The sequence below is a fragment of the Rousettus aegyptiacus genome, unplaced genomic scaffold, assembly GCF_014176215.1.
Source record: "Rousettus aegyptiacus isolate mRouAeg1 unplaced genomic scaffold, mRouAeg1.p scaffold_m13_p_9, whole genome shotgun sequence".
NCBI classification, from domain to species: domain Eukaryota; kingdom Metazoa; phylum Chordata; class Mammalia; order Chiroptera; family Pteropodidae; genus Rousettus; species Rousettus aegyptiacus.
Window position 1 is genome coordinate 49,737,583 of NW_023416312.1, and position 22,415 is coordinate 49,759,997.

General features: G+C 32.2%; 1 long non-coding RNA gene across 1 annotated transcript in view; it reads left to right on the forward strand.

The window, feature by feature from the left end:
* The window catches only part of LOC107497196, a 75,779-nt gene that overhangs the window by 51,485 nt on the left and 1,879 nt on the right, over positions 1-22,415 (forward strand). Inside the window, exon 2 of the long non-coding RNA XR_001593758.2 lies at positions 21,926-22,061. This is a non-coding gene — a long non-coding RNA (uncharacterized LOC107497196). The remainder of the gene's footprint in view (positions 1-21,925; positions 22,062-22,415) is intronic.

Here is a 22,415-nt window from a genome sequence, read left to right on the forward strand (position 1 = left end):
GTGTTTTCTGCTACCTTATCTTCTAAACCTCTGATTCAATCCTCTGCTTCATCTAATCTTTTGATTCCCTCTAATGAATTCTTTATTTCAGTTATTGTATTCATCATTTCTGACAGTTTGTATTTTCTATGTCTTATGGTTTCTATGTCCTTTTTCATGCTTAATATCTCTTTGTTTAAATTTTCACTAAGTCCCTTGAGCATCCTTATAACAAGTGTTTTGAACTATTTCTGGTAGATCGTCTGCCTTCATTTTGTTTAGCTTTTCTTTTCCTGGAGTATTTTTCTTGTTTTATTTTATTCTATTATTATTATTAATTATTGTTAATATTATTATTTTGGAACACATTTATTTATCTTTTCATTTTGGCTGGCTCTCTGTGTTTATTTCTTTTTATTATGTAGATCTCTACAAGACAGGAAAGATGGTGCTCACTCACTGGTTGCACAGGAGAAGGGCTCAACTCTATGGCCATTTCTCTGCTGGATCTCAGGGTGATTGACTGGGGGCTAGAGAGTTGATGCACAGACCCTTTAAGGGGATGTCTGGGTTTCTAACAGCCTTCTGTCTCACCCAGATTACCAGAATACTCACTGATTTTCATAGCTAGATGTTGTATGGGCTCCATTTGTTGGCACTGGTGCTCTGGGCTGGGGAGTTTGGTGTGGGGCTACAACTCTTTGCTCATAAAAAGTGACCTCTGCAGTTGAGATATCCTTCACTATTTTCACTTGCCACATGTAGGTGTGGGACCAGCCCATTTTGTTTCTCTGTCTCTTCTTCCAGTCTTGACATGGCTTCCTCTTTATGTCTTTAGTTACAGAACTTAAGTTCAGTTAGTCTTAAGATGATTCTCCAAGTTGATTGTTCTATAATTTAGTTGTAATTTTTATGTGGTCATGGGAAGAGACAGACAAAGACTTGTCTTACTCTGTCATCTTGATTAGAATTCAGTTGAATAGTATTTTATTGAGAATTTTTTCATATATATTTATAAGGTATATTGGTCTGTAGTTTTCTTACAATGCATTTGTCTGGTTATGGCATCAGGAAAATACTGGACTCATAAAATGAACTGAAACATTTCTTTCCTCTTATAGTTTTAGGGAAGAGTTTGTGAAAATTTGGTGTTAATGCCTCTTTCAGTGTTTGGTAGAATTTACCAGGAGAGATGTTTGGGGCTCCACTTTCTTGGTGGGACTTTTAAAAAATCGTTAATTTAATCTTTTAAAAATGTAATATCTCTATTCTTTTTTATTTCTTCTTTAGTCTTTTATATAGTTTATTTCTTCTAGGAATTTATTTATTTTTTCTAGATAATCTTATATTTGATATACATTTTTTCATACTATTCCTTTATAACCTTTTTTAAAAATATCTGTATTGTCAGTGAAAGTATCCCCACTTTCATTTATGATGTTAATAAATTGAGCTTTTTGTCATTTTTTTTCCTTTGTCATTCAAAATAAAAGTTTGTCAAATGTGTTGATTTTCCAAAGAACCAACTTTGGTTTATTTGATTTCTTTCTATTGCTTTTATTCTCTATTTTATTTATTGCACTCTACTTTTTGTTATTTTCTTCCTTCTGTTTGGTTTGGGCTCAGATTCTTTCTTTCTTTCTTTCTTTCTTTCTTTCTTTCTTTCTTTTTCTTTCTTTCTATTTTTCTCTTTTCTTAAGATGGAAAAGTTAGGTTTGAATAGATATAGTAGAAGTAATTTTCTTGGGTGCTGAAACTATTATGTATGTAAACTATTATGTATGTATGTAATGATGAATTTGTAACCTTAAGCATTTATCAAGACCCATAGAATGTTTTCAGCACAAATAATAACTCTGAATTATACAAATTGTGTGTGTATGAAGTTGAGGTTCCAGGAATAAAATTCAGAATATGAGAAAATAATCTAAATGTATTACAAACGTGCAAAATGACCTTACTCAAGGAAGTAGGGAGAAAAAGATTTTGACTTAAGTGACTTTGGAAATGACTGAAGTCTATAAGACTAAAGGCAAAAGAAACTGTGCATAAACAGTTTATAAGTGGAAAAATATATTTTTCATAAGGATTAAGAATTAACAATTCTTAAACCACTATACATGTATACTGGAATTGAGCAATTAAGTAAGTAGTTGGTGAAATGTGAGAACCATATTTTTTTTTGTTATTGCAATAGAGATTACCTATAAACAAGCAGAGTTGGCTATAATTATGTATGTGGTAACAGATTTAAGTTGAAAACATTCATATAAACTCATTTATTTTAATATGGATTGAGATTAATACATATAAAATATTTATAGACATGTGTATATACACAGGTTAGTATTAGCAACTTTATCTTCTTGCTCTGTCAGATAAGAGAGCCTAGAAGCAATGACACCCTTGTAGCAAGGAGCACACCAAGTACCCATATCTTGTTTTTTAATACAATTCTCCAATAAAAGGAATCATTTCTCCTTAAAGAAGTGGCTCATTCTAGGCATAGGGCAGAAAATACACAAGACAAGTGTGGTGCATCTTGACACTCCAGAAAATAAGAAAGTGTTTTAAAGATTAACAAAGTGTGGGATTGATCAAAGAAATATAATACCCAGTAGAAGACCCCAATGGCTGAGGCTAAAAAACTGAGTAACAAAATAAATTAACTAGTATTGGATTATAAACCAAAGTATAAAATACTTACAAGTTCATATTAATTAAATAAATGATTGAATAAATAAATAAATGAATGGGAAAAATAGAAAAATCTTTCATGCAAAAGAATTTTAAATAATTTATGTAGATAATCTGCTCTTAAGGGGATTATGCACAATTCCTTATTCTGTGAATGTGAGCTTCATATAGTAACAATTTTCTAAACAATACAATACAGATAGAAAAAAAAACCAATAATTTTACAGGAGAGAAAACTGAATAACATCACCTAAACAGGTGACCAAGGTTAATTTTAACAGTATGTATAACGTTGAGAATATGTATCCTTAATATGATGTGAGAAAGATGATGTTTTACCTCTCTAGCTTTTCACATGTTATTACAGTCTAATCATGTGAAAAACATCAGAAAAATTCCAACAGACATTATGCAAAATATCTGACCAGTTCTTCTAAAAAATGTAAAATCCATTAAAAACAAAAAATAAATCTGAGAAAACGTCATAGCTGAGACGATTCTAATAAGACACAGTGACTAAATATAATGTGGTGTCTTGAATGAAATCCTGGAACAAAAAAAAAAGAAAAAAATGGAGAAAATTTGAATAGACTCCAGTTAGTAATAATGTATCAATATTGATTTATTATTAGTGAGAAATGTACCATACCAATGTAAGTTGTTATGTTAAGAATAGGGTAAACTGGATGTGTGGTATACAGGTATTCTCTATTATCTTCACAATAATTTTATAAAGCTAAAACTTATAAATGTTATTTTTTTAATCTCATTATGTAAAAAAGTACAGAAACATTCTTTTACTTCTCTAAAGCATACAGTGATGTGAGCCTACCATCTTTTCTCATATGCAACGTGATCGTTTCTTCTTTACATATTCTTATGTCTATGAATTATGATGACTTGAGTTCCAGTCTAAGAAGAGATTTTTAACTTAAAAACAACACCATATATTTTATTTTAAGTTGAAACGGCCTACATTATGGATTCTGTTGCTGATGGTAATTGGCACTGAGTGTTAACATTTTAAAATATGTCAACACTGGTATATTCCTTTTAAAGAGATAATAATGCATGTGGTTTTCCCTTGTTACATTTTCCAACACAAAATGTACATCATTTTGCATGTTTTCTATTCCAAGCACTATTTTTTCTTATTCTTAATTTTATTCATCTTTACATTTTCCACAGTTAAAAGTTGAGGGATTCGTCTGCCTATTTACTTAAGATTTTCTTATAGAAATTTTTCTTGTTACATTTGTTAAAACAGAGGCTGGGTTTTATCTTCCATGCTAAAATCAACAATTATAGGACTCTGAATCACCTTAGTTCATGCAGACTAATTTTTAGCCCTATAGTCTAGGTTTAATCTTCTACCCACTTCTATCATTACTCTCAAATTGCTGCTGATAATGCAAAGTGAGTGGTTTTGATAGTCCACATTATATGTTGAGGTAAATCTATATGTTCTTTGTGAGAATAGATGACATACAAATAAAACTACTTTACATTAATTGGTTAAGTTTTCTCATGGTGGTTTTTCACTCACAGTGATGTAAACATTCAAAAAATTACTTGTTTTCAACAATTTAGTTAGAAAAATGCAGCTTACCTACATTTAAAAATATATCTTATCAAAACATTATGTTAAAGACAAATTTCATTAAACAATGTATAAATGTCTTGTGAAGAGAATTGTTTTATATATTTTCTTTTAAACTGAGTTTTCTGGCATTGTGTAGATGCATTTCTATTTTACTTTACTTCTAAAGGCATTTAATAACAAAAAGGTCAGGAGAAAAGGAATTGAATAAATTTAAAACAGTGGAGGGAAAGTGGAATTTATGGTAAGAAGAGGTAATTCAAAATGTTGACAATACTCCAGGAGCTTTAAGAACAACAACAACAACAAAGAACTAAAATCTCTTGTGTATTTGATTTCACGTTATAAGACTAAATTTTCTAAATCAATTAATTAGAATTTTCATAGTTTCAAATAGAAATATAGATTTAAAACATGCTACATTGGACTCCTTAACAATTATTCTCTTTCTTGAAAGTATAGATAAGCAGAATCAATAAAGTGAGTTTTCAGTTGAACTGAATCATTGAGATTCAATAGAATGTACTTCCGAAATGAAACTGTTCCTCTTTCTTCTCCCTCCCTATTAAAAAAGCTAAGAATCAACACTTCCTTCTTTGTTCACAGAGGTTTTTGTATAAGCAAAGACTTTCAACATATGGAATAAAATTTTATAAACTAAAATAAGTAGCATGTAACTTCTTATACACCAAAATTTTTGTAGTTATTTTAAGTCATGGCATAATTTTAGTTTTTAGAATATCATTAACAATATAAAAGAAATATGTTTTTATACTATTGTATAAATAATTAAACAAATATTTTCACCTAAACTAACTTAATAACAGGTCACTATATAGAACATATAGCTTTCTTAATCTTATAAGATGTAAAATAGTAGAGAAAAATGAAAGATACATTTAACGGTAAGCAAAGATTTTGAACAGCTTGTTTGAACTCACCAAGTTTAATAAACTGTTCAGATATCCAATTCTTGGTAACTTAGATGCTTATTCGTTGTGTTCATTTATTTCCAGTAAGAAAACCAGTAACTAAGTATTATCCGAGTAATCATTTTAAAGGTATTCTCAGCAATATGAATATCACCAAAACAGATGAAGTAAATAAATAAGTAAATAATAAAACCAAATCACATACTTGATATTTGGCTACATTTAAACAGTATCTTTTCTGTATTTTTTCTACATAAGTATACCTCCACGTATACAGTTAAACTTTTATACTTCTCTGCCTTTCATACAGTGGCATTATGCCACCAGAATGTTTCTCTTGGAATATAACTGCATTATCCAAAATAGAAATCATTGAGCCATTATTGCATGATATTGTGGGGGTGTAAAAGTAATTTTCTGATGACCTTTCTAAGTTCTTCTGTATGGGCTAATAAACAAGCTAATACGAGACACATTAATAAGAGAAAATATCCAAAATTCATTACATATGTACATATGGGGGTATTATAAGAATATGAGACATGAGGATACATGTATCAGTTGAGGCTTCTATGCCATTCTAGAATAAGGAGAGGGAGGTAGGGGTCTGGAATTTCAAAGGAAAAGTAGGCAATTCACAGGAATATGAGAAAGAGCAAATATGTGGTAAACAAAATCTTGCTGAGCCACCCAAAATAATGAGACACAGAGGGAAGTCTTTTGCTAGATTCTTCCTGCCTTCCACACTTAATTCATTTCAGCTAAGGTGAATACCTAAGGTGAATAGCTATCTTTTTAAAGCAGTTTTTTTATTTGCATTCCTTTAGTCAGGTAAGGGAGAGGATTGCATATTCTTTCTGTCTTCTATTCCTTAAAAGCAACCAGTTAAATCAATATCCCAAAAGGCATATTTAGAGATGGCAAACTCTAATCTCCCTCAATATTCAGTCAGTTTATCAGCGTATATAAGAGTTCAGAAGATGAGCCATTAAATTTATATGAAGATATCAGAAAAATAATTATAAATTGTTAAATTATGGACTACAACACAACACATTAATGAGTCAGGGAACATCAGAAGAATGGAATAGAGAGTGAAGTTCAGTCATGGACAGTGAATATAAATTTCATCCTCATTTAAATTTTTTTCTTAATTTTTTTTGGCGACATTGGTTAATGAAATTCATTAACTTTCTGGTGTACAATTTAACAGTAAGGCATATGTATAAAAATTTCACTGTGTGTTCACCTCCTATAGTTAGATTTCTATCTGTCACCATATATTTGACCTCTCGTACCCCATCTACCACCCTCCTCCCACCTTCCCCTTACCCTTTGGTAACAACTAGTCTATTGTCTATGTCCATAAATCTCTGTTTGTTTCTCCTTTTCATATGTTGCTTTTATGTTTATTTCCCAAATATAAGTGATATCATATGATTTTCAACTTTTTTTCTGTCTGGATTACTTCGCTTAGCATGATTATCTTGAGGTCCATCCATATTGTTGCAAATGGCAGTATTTCATCTCTTTTTATGGCTGAGTAATCTTCCATTGTATACATGTACCACAGCTTCTTCATCCAATTATCTATCATTGGACATTTCTGTTTCTTCTATGTCCTGGCTACTGGAAAAAATACTGCAGTGAACATTGGTGTGCAAATATCTTTCAAGAGATGAGTTTTCAAGTCTTCGGAGTAAAAATCCAGTAGAGAGATTGCTGGATCATATGGTATATAGATTCTTAGATTTTTGAGGAACCTCCATAGTGTTTTCCATAGTGTCTGTACCGATTTTCAGTCCCACCAAGAGTGTATGAGTGTATGAGGGTTTCTTTTTTCTATAACCTCTCCAACATTTGTTATTACTTGTCCTGTTGATAACAGCTATTCTAACATGTATGAGAGGGTATCTCATTATGCTTTTGATTTGCATGTCCCTAATAGCTAGAGATGATGAGCATCGTTTCATGTTTGTTGCTCATTTATATGTCTTCTTGGGAGAAGTGTCTCTTCAGCTCCTCCTCTCATTTCATGATTGGATTTGTTGTTGTTGTTGTGTTGTTGTTGTTATTATTGAGTTGTATGGGTTATTTGTATATTTTGGATATTAGGCCCTTACTGGAAGCATTGCTTGCAAATATATTTTCCCATACAGATGGTTGTCTCTTTACCTTGTTGATGTTTCTCTTTCTGTGCAGAAGATTTTTAGTTTGATATAGTCCAATATTTTTGTTTTTACTCCCCTTGCCTTTGAGGTCAAATTCATAAAATCCTCTTTAAATCCAAGGTCCCAGAGTTTCATTCTTCTTTTTTCTTCTATGCATTTTATTGTTTTAGGTCTTATATTCAGGTCCTTAATTCATTCGAGTTAATTTTAGTGTGTGCTGATAGACAACAGTCTAGTTTCTTTTGCAAGTAGCTTTTCAGTTTTCCCAGTACCATTCTTTCTTTTCTCCACTGTATGTTTCTGGCTTTTTTTTTTTTTTGTCAAAAAATATTTGTCCATGCAAACATAAGTTTATTTCAGAACTCTCAATTCTGTTGCACTAGTCTGTGTGTCTGTTTATCTGACAATATCATGTCATTTGATTATTGTCAATTCTTAGTATAATTTGAAGTAAGGTAGAGTGATGCCTCTAGCATCGTTCTTTTTTCTCAGGATGGCTTTGGCAGTTTGGGGTATTTTGTGCTTCCCTACAAATATGATGATTTTTTTTGTTCTATTTCTTTAAAAAATGCTGATGGGATTTTAATGGGGATTGCATGATATTTGTATAATGTTTTAGGTAATAAGGTCGTTTTAACAGCATTGATTCTTTCAATCCAAAAACATGGAACATCTTTCCATTTCTTTGTATCTTCTTCAGTTTCTTTATTTTAATAGAGTCTCGTAGTTTTCATTTATATAGGTCTTTCACATATTTTGTTAGATTTATCCCTAGATATTTTATCCTTTTTGTTGCAATTACAAAAGTAATTATTTTTTCTACTTTCTTTTCTGACACTTCATTATTAGAGTATAGGAAGGCTATGGATGTGTAAACATTGATTTTGTATCCAGAAACTTTACTGTATTTGCTTATTGTTTCTAGTAGTGTTCTTGTGGAGTCTTTAGGGTTTTCTATGTAGAGAATCATGTCATCCACAAATAATGAGTTTGACTTCTTCGTTTTTGATTTGGAAGCCTTTTATATCTTTCTCCTGCCTGATTGCACTTACTAGGACCTCCAATGTTATATTGAATAACAGTGGTGATAGTGGACAGCCTTGTCTTGTTCCTGATCTTAGAGGGAATGTTTTCTGGTTTTCACCATTTTTAGCGTAATGTTGGCTAAGTGTCTGTCATATATACCCTTTATTATGTTAAGGTACTTTCCTTTTATACCTATTTTCTTAAGTGTGTTGATCGTAAATGGATGTTGTATCTTATAAAAGGCTTTTTATGTATCTATTGGTATGATCATATGACTGCTATTTTTTAATTTGTTTGTGTGGTGTATTACAGTAATCAATTTGTGCATGTCGAACCATCCCTGTGCCTTTGGGATGAATCCCACTTGATCATGGTATATATATTTTTTAATATGTTGCTGTATTCATTTTTATAGTATCTTATTTAAGGTTTTTGCACCTGTGTTCATAACAGTTATCAGTCTGTAGTTTTCTTTTCTTGTGTTATCTTTACCAGGTTTTAGTATCAGGGTAATATTGTCCTTATAAGATGAATTAGGAAGTCTTGCCTCCTCTTCGATTTTTTGAAAGAGTTTGAGGACAATAGGCATTAAATCTTCTTAGAATGTTTGGTAGAATGCATTGGTGAAGCCACGTGGTCCTGGACTTTTACTTTTTGGTAGGTTTTGAGGATTGTTTCAATTTTCATACTGCTGATCAGTCTATTTACATTTTTCCAATCTTCTTGATTCAGTCTAGGAAGATTATATTTTTCTAAGTACTGGTCCATTTCTTCTCGGTTATTAAATGTGGTGTTATATACTTTTTCATAGTATTTTATATGATCCTTTGTATTTCTGTGATGTCAGTCATAATTTCCCCTCTTTCATCCCTGATTTTGTTTATTTGTGTAATTTCTCTTTTTTTCTTTAGCGAATCTAGCCAGGGGTTTGTCAATTTTATTAACCTTCTCAAAGAACCAGTCTTTCTTTCATTTATTTTTTCTATTGTTTCGTTTTTTTTGTTGTTGCTGTTGTTTCCAATTTTGTTTATTTCTGATATAATTTTGATTAATTATTTTCTTCTGCTGACTTTAGGTCTCATTTGTTCTTCCTTTTATAGTTTTGTAAAATTAAACATTAGGCTGTTTATTTGGTCTCGTTCTTGTTTTTAGAGCTAGGTCTGTAATGATATGGATTTTCCTCTTATGACCACTTTTGCTGTGTCGCAAAAGTTTTGATATGTTGTGCTCTCAATATCATTCATTTCTATGTATCTCTTGATCTCTCTTTTTGTTTCTTCTCTGACCCAGTTATTCTTCAGTAGTATGTTGATTAATTTCCATGTATTTGTGGACCTTTCCTTTTTCCTTTCACAGTTGATCTCTAGGTTTCAAAGCATTATGATCAGAGGATATGGTTGGTATGATTTCAACTCTCATATTTTTTGAGGTTATCTCTGTGTACCAGTATATGGTCAACCTTGAGAATATTCCATGTGCACTAGCGAAGAATGTAAAAGCAGCTATTTTGGGATGGAAGGCTATGTGAATGTCAATTATGTCCAATTGGTCTAATGTGTCATTTAAAGATGTTATTGCCTTATTGATTTCCTGTTTTGATGATCTTTCCATATCTGACAGTGGAGTATTTAGGTCCCCTATTACAATAGTGTTTGGTTTCTTTCTCCCTTTAGTTCTGTTAATAATTGCTTTACATATTTCAGTGCTCCCCAATTGGGAGAATGATTATTAATAAATGTTATATCTTCTTGGTGCATGATTCCCTTTATTTTTATGAAGTATCCTTCAGAATCTTTCATTACCTTTTCTATTTGAAGTCTATTTTGTCTGATAATAATACCACTACTCCTGAATGTCATTTGCTTGAAATATTATTTTCCACCCTTTCACTTTGAGTCTATATTTGTCTTTGGAAATAAGATATGTCTTCTGGAGGCAGCACATGGTTGAGTTTTGTTTTTTAATCCAATCTGAACCTCTGTGCCTTTTTATTGGTGAGTTCAGTCTATTTACATTTATGCTGATTATCAAAATGTGAAGTTTTCCTATAACCATTTCATCTTTTGCTTTCTGATAGCTCATTCTTTTCATTGATTCTTTGTCCTTGTGTTTCTTCTTTTTGTTGTTGTTGTTGTTGTTTTGGGGGGGAGAGTTTGGTTTTTTGATGGCATGGATCCTCGGCCTGTGTAGTGCCACATATAGCTGTGATCCAGTCTTGCAGCTAGGAATAGGACCCTAAATTTAGAATGTTACATTATTATTGCACCCAAAATATGTAAACATAATTCAGCTTATTGTATCATGCATGATTAGTTAAATGCCACTATTGTACTCTGATATATGTGAAGCCATGCAGTTCCCTAGAGAACAGAAGGGGAGTACAAGAACAGGAGCAGAAGAAGAACGGCAGCAGGAACGTACTCCCTGGAGTAAAGTTGGTGCATGCTACTCCATTCTCATGTCAGCTTTTTGTGAATTCTTCCAACTGAGTGTCTTATCACTGAAACCTTCCCTTCTCTATTTGCTCAGGGCTGACACTTGGGTTTTGTGGGTTTTCCTTATGGTTCTTCTTGTTTTATCTTATATAGTTCAGTTCTGAATCTTGGCTCATGGTTACCATTACAAATATGTAAAAGATAGTTATACATATATAGTTGTCCATTTTCTTCTCTGTGTGTCTTATCTCCATTCCCCTTTGAAAATTTAGATCTTTAAATCCTCTATTTTCTGACACTGTTGTCTCACTATGTCCCTATATGTGCTAAACATTCATTGCTATCTGGCAATAAAAAATCTCTTCTTATTGTTTAAGCTTATAATGTCCTGTTCTTATTAAAGGTTGCACTTCTCTGCTTCTAACTGCCTGCTAGTCACCTAACTCCTAGTTATGTACTTTTTTTGTCATTTTGTTTTAGGTGAGCTAATCTATTTTCATATTTCCTGTAATGCATGCCTCATAGTGGAGAATTCTCTCAATTTTTGCATGTCTGGAAAAGTTTTTATTTCTCCTTCATATCTAAAGGAGAACTTTACTGGATACATTATTCTTGGCTGGTAGTTTCTTTCATTTAATAGTTTAAATATTTGATTCCACTTCTTTCTGGCTTGAAAGATTTGTGCTGAGAAGTCAGATGATAATTTAATGGGTTTTCCTTTAAAGGTTACCATCTTCTTTTCCCTGGCTGCTCTGAGAATTCTTTTTTTGTTGTTGATTTTTGATAATATTAATACAATGTGTCTTGGAGAAGGCCTTTATAGATTGAGATAATTGAATGTTCTGCTGAATTCTTGAATTCCAAGCTCCAGCATACTTCTTAGATTTGGGAATTCTTGCCAACTATTTATCTGAAAACACTCTCTTACTCCTGCTCCTTTTCCTCTCCTTCGAGAATGTCCATTATTCTTATGGTTTCCTTCCTGATTTTATCAGCTAGTTCTTGTATTTCTCTTTCATTATCTTTTCTTCTTTTGTTTCTCTCTTCTTTTGATTTATTTCTAGATTTCTGTCTTTGATATCACTGATCTTTTCCTCCATTTGGTCAACTCTATTTCCTAAGCTTGTTATTTCATTTTTTTCTCTCTGTCAGTGTGTTCTTCATCTCCAGAAGTTCTATTTGTTTCTTATTGAGGGTTTCATTCTCCTTGCTAAAGAACTTGTTGTGCCAATCCAATTATTTTTTTCAGTTCCTGAAATTGTTGATATGAATTGTTTTGGATCTCACTGAGCTTTTTCAGAAGTGTCATCCTGAATTCTCTGTCATTTAAGTTGCATATTTCTATGTCCTTAACCTTATTTTCTGGAGTTTTTTCTCTTTCACTCTGAGATGCCTTGTCACCTTGGTTGTTCATGGTGTTTAATGTACTATTTCTCTGCTTGGGCATTAATGGAAGTGTATTCTGCTGTTTTTTCAGAAAGATTTATTATATAATGGTCTCTCTTTAGCCTGTTGCAAAGATGGCATTTTTCTTTTGGTTTCCAGTAGGTGGCATCTAAGCCTCTAGGATCCCTGCTTAATATAAAGTCTTAATATGCCTTTTTTCTTATAGGTATTCAGTCATGCTCGCTACCCTCATTTTCAGTACTTTTCAGTGTCAGTGATAGTTTCAGTAGCATTTGTTCAGATTCCCCTGGAGTTGTGCAGTGTTTGGTCTTGGAGGATATGGTGGAGGTGCCCTCTGTGTTGGTGGTTAGGGACTGCAGCTAAGCCTAGTGTTTAGCAACCAGTGCTGGTAACAATCATCTATTGTTTCTCTGAAGTCCCCTCTTTTCTGCTGTGCCCACTTCTCTGCTATCTGCCCTGATCCCTGGGCACTGCCTCTGTGTGGAGGTCACAGCTCTCCCAGGCAGGGTTGTTCAGGTAATTCACCTCACCTTTTCTTCTTCCCCTCCTCCTATAGGTAGCCCTGGTGGCTATGGAGGCAGCTTCTTTATTTCTCCCAGTCCACCGCACGACTCCTAGGGTTCTGACCTATGGTAACTCTTATGCGCAGTTCCCATGCTCAATTGTGCTTCTGTGCAGTTTGAGTATTTCCTGTTGAGTTTTAGATGGTCAGCTTATTGTTGTTTCAAGGGGAGAGATCTGGGAATGCCTCTCACTCTGCCATGTTTCTGACATCGCTCCTCTCAAATTTTTCCAAGAGATGATCTTCTCATGTCTCACAAAATTTTGATTTGGAAGTGTATATACATAGGTGCATACATTTGTCTGTTACCAGGTACATGTATCTATAGTTGCTAAACAAAAAAATGTTCATAGCTAAAAGCTTTTCTGAAAGAAAGGGTTTATTAAGCCAAATGCTACTAGAAAAGGACCAGGCCCTAAAACATGAAATCTCGGTGCTAGATGGGAAAGACAACTTGTCCTCTGTCCTGGAGTGGATGAGTCCTTTTGAACATTGTGTTTTGAGGAAGAAAGATGTAAGTTGCTTTGAAAAAAATTGCATTGACGATGGATACAGTGGGTGGAAAAAAGTGAAGTCAGGACAGTTCTAGGATAGATGCATAGTCCATAAGAAAGAAATATTTACTACTTTTGATTGATAATGGCAATAGTCCTGAAAGTTTATTCTTAAGCAAGATGCTGCAGCATCTGCTAGTCATTACAGTAGTTGATTCAGAGCTCCAACATACATCAAGAAATGTGATCAGTCTTTTGGTGGCTGCCCCACAGCTATTACTATTTAATCGCTTTTGTCTCTTTCACTCTTCATCCCACTGTAATTTAATTTAGGGCATTTATGAATTTTTATTTTGTCATAGTTCTTCTCTTCTACGTCTCGTCTTTAAAGTAATATGAATATGTATTCACAGTTTAAGTGTATTACTTACAATCTCGCTCTCTCAGAGTCACAATTTTCTTATCTGTTGGAAACTTGATAAAAACAAAAAACAATAGAAGTAAGTCTATTTTGTTGCTTACTATTTCATTGCTTACTGTTATTATTATTATTACTATTAAAAAGCTTAGTGAAGCTACATATCCTTTGAGCCAAAAAAAAAACACTTTGTGCAAACAAAAAAATGAGCTCCCCAACACACAAAACAACAGAACAAGTATATCACCAATTAGTCTCATGAAATTATAATCCACACATTTTATACATCTCTGAAAAAATATAACTATTTTCAAATATATGGTTTATCAAGAACATTTTTAACTTGATAAACCACAACTTAATCTGAGTCAGCAACACACAAAACAATTGGCAATGATGAATCTTTTTAATATGATCAGTTAGCTTTCAGCTTTATTAAAAACAAACAAAAGCAAAAACACATAGGTAAAACAAACAAACACTAATATCTAATAAAATAGATTAGAGAGCTAACTGTTAAGGTAACTCAAGCTTGAGAAACTAAAATCTTAGGAAAAGTGCAACCGGGCAGACAGCAAACACTGATATTATGCAATTAGATAATTAACTCACAAAATTTTCAAGTTTATTAATATCTATTATGACTATTATTCCCTTCTACTTCTTTTAGAATTAATTTGCTCTTCTCATTTTATAATTTTATAGTGAAAATTTGGATCTTTGATTTTAAACATTTCTTTCTAATACAAGCATTTATTGATATCCATTTTCCTCTAGGGACAGCTTTAACTTCTAACATATTTTGATATGCTGTTGCTTTCATTATTATTTAGAATAAAGTAATTTATAGTTTTCCCATGGTTTCATTTCAACCCATGTTATTTAAAATATTTTATCCCAATTTTTTCCTTATTTTTAGAAACAATTTTTGTTGTCTTTACAGTTATGGTCACAGAACATATGCTATGTGATTTCTATTATTTGAAATGCATTAAGATTTTTATGACCAAACATATAGCTTCTCTTAGAAAATAGTCCATGACTACTTGAACAGAATGTTAGATATCTTTCCAAATGACAATTATGTTATGATAGTTGAAGTATCCAATTAAAACTCTAATTTGTCCATTTCTAAAATTTAGATTTGTCGTTTTGGTGTTTTGAAGCTCTATTTTCATGTGCATGCACACTCGGTATGATTATGCCTTTTTAAGGATCAACCCTTTGATCATTATGTAGTACCACTCACTAATAATACACCTAGAGGTGGAGCCTATTTGATTTGGTGTTAATATAGCTTGCAACAGCTTTTTTTTCTCCCTTCTGTTGCCTTCCTCTTTCTCTCCTCTCTCCTTTCCCCACTCCTCTCCTTTTCTCTCCTTTTGATTCTTCTTCCTCTCTTTCTCTTCCCTTCCCTTTTCCCTTCCTTCCTTCCTTCCTTCCTTCCTTCCTTCCTTCCTTCCTTCCTTCCTTTCTTTCTTTCTTTCTTTCTTTCTTTCTTTCTTTCTTTCTTTCTTTCTTAACCACTGTATTGAGGTATATTTACATACTATAAAATCCACCCATTTAAAGGGTACATTCAATAACTTTAGCATATGCACAGAATTATGGAACCATCACTACAATATAAACTTTGAACTTTTTTAGCACCCTTAAAAGAAACCTCATACTTATTAATAGTTGCTTCTCATCTCCTCTCTAACTTCAACCTTAGACAACCAAAAACTTGTATTCTGTTTCTATATATTTAACTATTCTAAACATTTTAAACAATTTTTATCTTACTTATTGTTATCTAATTCCCACACCAGAAATTTACCCATTTAAAGTGTACAATTTGATGTCTTTTACTGTATTCACAGAATTGTACAACCATAACCACAGTCAATTTAAGACTATTTTTATCACCTCAATAAGAAACACTCTACCCATTAGCTATAATCCATCTTTTACCCTATCTACCATCCTAAGCAAACACTAATCTACTTTCTGTCTCTACAGATTTCTTTACTCTGGACATTTCATATAAATGAAACATAATATGCAGACTTTTTGACTGGCTTATTTCACTTCGTACAATGTTTTCAAGGTTTGTTCGTATTGTAGTATGTATTAATACTCATTTTTTTAAATGGCCAAATAACATTCCATTACGTGGTGGCACCACACTTTGTTTATCCATGCATCTGTTGATGGACTTTAGGATTGTTTCCACCTTTTGACTTTATTCCCAGATATTACTATAAAATTTCTATATAGTTTTCTATTCCCATCTTTTTGAAATTTATTTTTGCTTTCTTCAGTCATATCATGAATGTAAGCTAGCTGTGATGTTAGGCTTCCCGACAATTTCCCAATAAGATTTATGCTGTTTTGTTTTCAACATGCTCTCGGGAATAGAATTTTCTATAATTTGCATAATATAAAGTCAGCTCCTTCCATCAGAGTAGCAGACCGCCAGTGCTCATGGTTTGCCCAGGTAAAATTCTCACAACATGGATTTAGGGGAAAGAAAATAAGATGGGAAAGCCTCTGATAAAGTGCATAGACTCCCACTGTTTTATTCTGTTTTGTTACTAAGATACAATAGATTTTCTTGAATAAATGTTTCTAAATACGTTTTTTTTTTTTTTTTTGGTCATTTTCCAGAGCATTTAAAAATGATTTTTTGATAACATCCTAATATTTTATTATTGCTGTTTCAGAAATAAATGCTGATGTCCTCAGATATTATAGATGATACCTCATTAGGAAATATTTTCACGCCACCATCCTTCTTGTCTTTGAGAAATAACATTCCTAGCATGAAAGAAAAATTATTAGAAAAATAATACAGAAGAAGTAAAGAAAAACCTTGGTAAATCTGAATTTGAATTTGAAATATCATTATGATTCTATAAGTCATTTCTTAATTTTTAAAATATATTGATATATATTATCTATTTATAGATATATATTTCCTGCTCACTGATAAACAATAGAAATAATAGCAAAACCAGAAGCAGTGAGAACACCAGGTACCCATATGGTCTTGAAATACCATGTGCCACTTAAAAAGTGCTTCTTTTTTAATGCTCAATTTTAATTAATTAAATTTTAAATTAAACTTACTGAGGTAAATTGGTTAATAAAATAAAATGTTTCAAGTGTACAATTCAATAACACATCATATGTATATTGCATTGTGTATTCACCACCCAAAGTTAAATTTCCTTCCATCATCAGTTATGTGACTCCTTTTACCGCTATCTACTACCCCTCTCCCCATCGTCCCTCTGGTAACCACTAATCAACTATCTGTGTCCACGTGTCTCTGTCCGTTTGTCATGTTTGTTGCTTTCAGTTTTATATCTCAACATATGAGTGAAATCATATAGTTCTCAACTTTTTCTGTCTGACTTATCTCACTTAACATGACAATCTCAAGATCCATCCATGTTGTTGCAAATAGCATACTTCACTTTTTCCTATGGCTGAGTAATATTCCATTGTATATATGTACCATTTTTTTATCCAATCATCTATTGAAGAGCACTTTGGTTGTTTCCATGCCTTTAGTGGTTACCAGGAAGAAGGGCGAGTTGAGGATGGTAGATAGGGGTAAAGGAGGTCAAATATATGGTGACAGAAGGAAATTCACCTTTGAGTGATGAATACACAATGCTTATATATATATACACACACACACACACATATATGATGTATTATTGAATTGTACACTTAAACCTTATATAACCCAACAAATTTAATTAAGTGAAACAAAACAAAACAAAAACAAATAATAATATATTAGTATTTTTTACAGTGGAATATGAAAGTTGTACTGGGGAGAGTAGTTTTTCTTTGTACCTTTTGATGTGCGCTTTGGTGCCAGTTGGATGCATGCCATTCAAAAATGAATCAAACAATTTACAAGAAAATTTATTTCTGAAAGAAGCAAAAAGTTTATTAGTGTTTGGACAAATATGGGCAAATGATGGATCTTTACTATAAAAATACTTTGTGTTCATAGTTTTGGATTCAATTATCTTTTATTGAATCAAAATGCATTACTATAGAAGGTTATGTGTTCACTGTTCATTATTAACCCATTTTCCATTTGCCCCAAGAATACTCACTGGCAGCATTTTCAACTGCATCATTAACCCTGAGATAACCCACAGATTACAGTCCTAACCTTACCTCCAAATTTTTCCACAATGTACCACACTTTTATTATTATTTTTGCATCTCTCTAATATATCAATAGTCTTTGGAAACAAATGACATCATTCTATTTATAGAATTCTGTTTTTAGTATTTCAATTTACAAAATATAGTAATTCTCAATCACCAAAAATGTCAAATTCTAGACAACAAAGCATTCCTACACATGATAATATCATACTCCAACAGTTGTTAGCCAAAGATTCATTTGATGAATCCAATGAATGTATACATTTCTGTTACATTAAGATTGAAACAAGTTCTGTTTAGAAATAACTCTAAAAAAAGTCTTTATGTTTTATTTCACATTGAAAAATAGATTTGCTTTAGGCTCAAAGAGTGCGTTCATGTAAAATTAAATTAATGCTAGCAGCAAGCTGCACTTTTTATCTTCTTGTTGTTCGAAATGGGAAATAGGTTAAAAGCTGTGACAAATCGAACAAGATGGCTTTTTTTTGGTCACATCAAATTTTTTCACAATTAAGTAGACACAACAAGACAAACGGTTACTTGGAATTCTTATAGTTAATTATTCTTTACTATATACCCCAAAAGTACATAGCAAAATTGTTGGTATATATTAAAGAAAAACCCTGCACCTGCAACTTCAACACTTTAAGTGTAAACTTTTATGTTTGCTAGTAAGTCAATTATTATAGAGTTTCTATATAAAATTATACCAGAACTATAAATGTAAGTGCATATAAATACTGGCCTGATTTACAATATGTCAATTTTTTCAGATTAGTAAAAACAAATGGTAGTCTGAAATAGATTTAAAGATCGAGATAAATTTTCCTGGAAAAAGTGAAAAAAAATCTTAATATATTTTGCTTGATATGTGGATAAATTGACATGCTAGTATGTTCCACAACTTCTCTAATGTGATGATGAATGGCAGCTGATAACTGATAACAAAGTTTTTAAGGAAAACTGTTAGCAAAACTCAGGCATCTTCAAAGAATAGTTGTATAGCTCAGTACACTTCAAATTAAAGGCGATTTTATAAATTGATAATCCATTGTGTTATACTTTTCTGAGGTTATTTTTTTCAAAATACAGTGTTAGTTATATGCAGCAAGGTGTATTTTACTAAAGTCAGATTTGTGTTAAAATTTTATTTTTATATTAGCATGCTCACTGAATGCTACTGTCATGGTATCATGTGAATCACTTCTATACAAGCTCATCACATCTAACAATTAAAACTTAGCCAACTTGCAATGTCAGCATAATGTGAATTTAGCATTTTTCAGTGGTTTGAATTTTTAAGCTTATTCAGCACACTTATCTAATTAAGTGTATCCTGGCTTATACAGGAATGACATTTTAATTAAGTATAAAATAAGTATTATAACCATAGTAAAATATGACAGAATATAACTTCTATTACTAATATACAATCTCTTTCATACTATTTAGTGATAAAAATATTTACTATCAAGCAAATTATAAAAAGCACATGTCGCCACAGTTCAAATAAATTGTAAAACATAGAATGTAGTCAATCAAAAATGTAAAAAGTTTAGGCTGCCATTACATTTGGAGTATCAACCAGATTAAGCACAAGAGAAAATGGATTGTTATTGTTCTTGGGAGAAAATCCCCCCTTCTTATTTATACTATGATTAATTAACTTTAACCCAACACACGGAACACAAAATGGGCTTCCTACTTTAAAATTTTTGTCAGTGCTTTCCAACATATGATTTATTTCAAAGCTGGCAATAGTTGCTTGTCTTTTCTCATTCAAGATCTAATTGCCTTGGCTCTTGGCATTGAAACCAAAGAGCAATAGAGTCCAGGGTTTGTACCGCCTGTGCCACTCAGTCAAAAGACCAACATAATAATTGAGATATTTAGTATAAGCATTTATTAGAAAGTTGCAAGTCCTGGAGACACAGGCAAGATAACACTCAAAGACCTGGCTCCCAGAATATCTCAGAAGCACAGGTTTTATAGGGAAAAATCAGTCATTTTGGAAACTAAGGAAGTTGTGTTGTGGGTGCTACTGTTTGGAAACTAAAGGAAGTCGTGGTAGTTGATCGTTGTGTCCAGTTTTGGAATCAGCCATGTAGCCATTCCGTCTGATCCTATGACCTTCTGCCTCAATGAGGCTGGGGCTGAAACACATCTAAAACTAAGATGATATCCTTAGTCTAAATGTCAATGGAAACTTATTGTCCTCATGAATTTAGACCTGAGGTTCAGTTAATCTTATGTCCTAAGGATTAATGATTAAAGGAGCGGGCATACAGATTATAAATTTGGTGGGAGGGTAAAATAAGTGAATCATAGTGCCATTATCGGAGCAAAACCAGCTTGAATCAGAGAAAAAAAAAACATATTAAACATATTAAGTCTGTGTGCGGTTGCAAGCTATAGGGCAAGAAGAGGTGAGGCTCGGGACACCATGAGACCCATAATATGAGGGTCCTTGTATTAGGTCCTTCTGCAGTGCAATTAACAATTTTTTATTGTATCTTCGATATTTTATCTACGATGCTAGGAAATTCTTGTCTCTATTTCAATCTTTTATTTTGGTAGGTCTTCATTCTGTTTATGTTTAACATGCCAGTTCTGAATGACATTTCTGATCTGTGGTTTTAACGATAGTTTAATTTTCACAACTTTTATGGTATTACTTTGTTCTGCTCACTTTATTCTGTTTAGTTTATCTGATGGTATTGGGGCTCCCACTTGTCGCTGCTGCTGCTGGCCACTGGGTGTCTCTCAGTGGGAGAAGGGAGGCCCAGGCCAGCTGGAATGAGGAAGCTTACCTGGAAGTCCCGATTGTTATGGGGGATTCTCCTAATGGTGCTCTCTAGCTACCCTGGTATCTGTAGGTGAAGAGTGGCAATATCAGGTAATGTCAGGAACAAAATGCATTTCTGAGAATAGACCTCAATATGCCTGCATCCCTCCTGCTTGTTACACTTATCTGTGGCTTCATCGGCTGGTCAGGGAAAGAGATTATTGCGACTTCTAGGGCTTCTCTTGCAGATTGCTAGTTTTGTCATAATTCCCCCTGCTTGTGAAAAATAAAGATTATACTCAAAGCGAGGCCACTTGATGGTGTGTATTTATTTATTTAAAAGAGGCTAATATTCCAACTTTCGAATTTATAATTTTATGTGTCCACAGTTTCAGAAAATACAGTATCTATTCATATTGTTTAATTAAAATTCACATGTAGATGCTGAAATATTTTGTTTTTAAAAAGGTCATTTTTTTCTCAGCATCCAATGCAATAATTAGACTGAAGACAATTTGATATCCTTATTTACTAGAGGAAATAAAGTTCTTTATAAAAACTCATGGAAATTAAAATTCCCACAATAAAATGAAAAATAATTCTAAGCATACTTTAAATGCTGACAAATTTTAGAGAATTGGTTTCTACTTATTTATCCATTAATCATTTTACTCCTAGTAAATTAATATTTGGATGTTTTAATGGCCATGAAATTAACATTAATGGCTTTATTCTTAGTGAATTTATATCACTATTTCAATTCACTGCATTTAGAAAAATATGTTTTCATTATCTCTCATTAATAACCTCAGTATTGTAATTATATTATATAGTGATTATTAAAAAATTATCTTGGCAAAAATTGCTTAATTTAAGTATGAAAAGTATTGCTCTTTGTAGTCATTATGTTATAAATGATAGTGCTTTTGAATTTAAAACTTTAAAAAAAATTTTAACATACACTTTTTATATGATATGGACAAATTTGGTATCAGCAAGAATAGTGTAATTGCTTATACTACCAAGATTCATTTATATTTTTTCATACTTAGATAAGTGCTCTGTTTATTTTTTTGTTTTATTTATTTATTTATTTTTTGTCCAGAAGATACAAGAAGCTACTTTTTTTCTTTTAAACTAAATGCTCAAATGTGTAACTATAGCAATTAACTACCTTTTTTTTTTCAGGCTAATGCTCTGAATTCCTCTTAGGACTGTGGTCTTCTATTTTCTGTTACTGCAGGGTAGAGACAGAAGGTGGGGATAGAAATGATGGTAGTTGGAGCTAAAGAGTTTCCAGTTCCCTCCAAACTTTCCCATTGCAGTTTCATTATTCGACTTGATACTATAATAAGTATCTTAAATATTTCAATATCAAGGTAATTATTTTGAATAATCTGTGTTATGTATGTTGTTTTTCTTCTTTATCTTGTTACGGGTTTTTGTCCTCCACAAAGAGTAGAGTGCATTACTTGGTAAACATCATGGGTCAGTATGCAAAACGATGGCAATGTTTTAGATAACCTTGTATTCACATCCAATATGCACATTTTGCTAATTTGGTTTGTGATATACATCTTAGAAGAATTAAATAATATTCAGGGTTATATTTTAACAACAGGAACAAAAATCATGGACTAAAGAATTGGAGTTTTAACATGTTTTGTGATGTAAACCTGCAATTTATAGAACTGAAATTTCTGCCCTCTGCCACTCACAACTATTTATTTGTA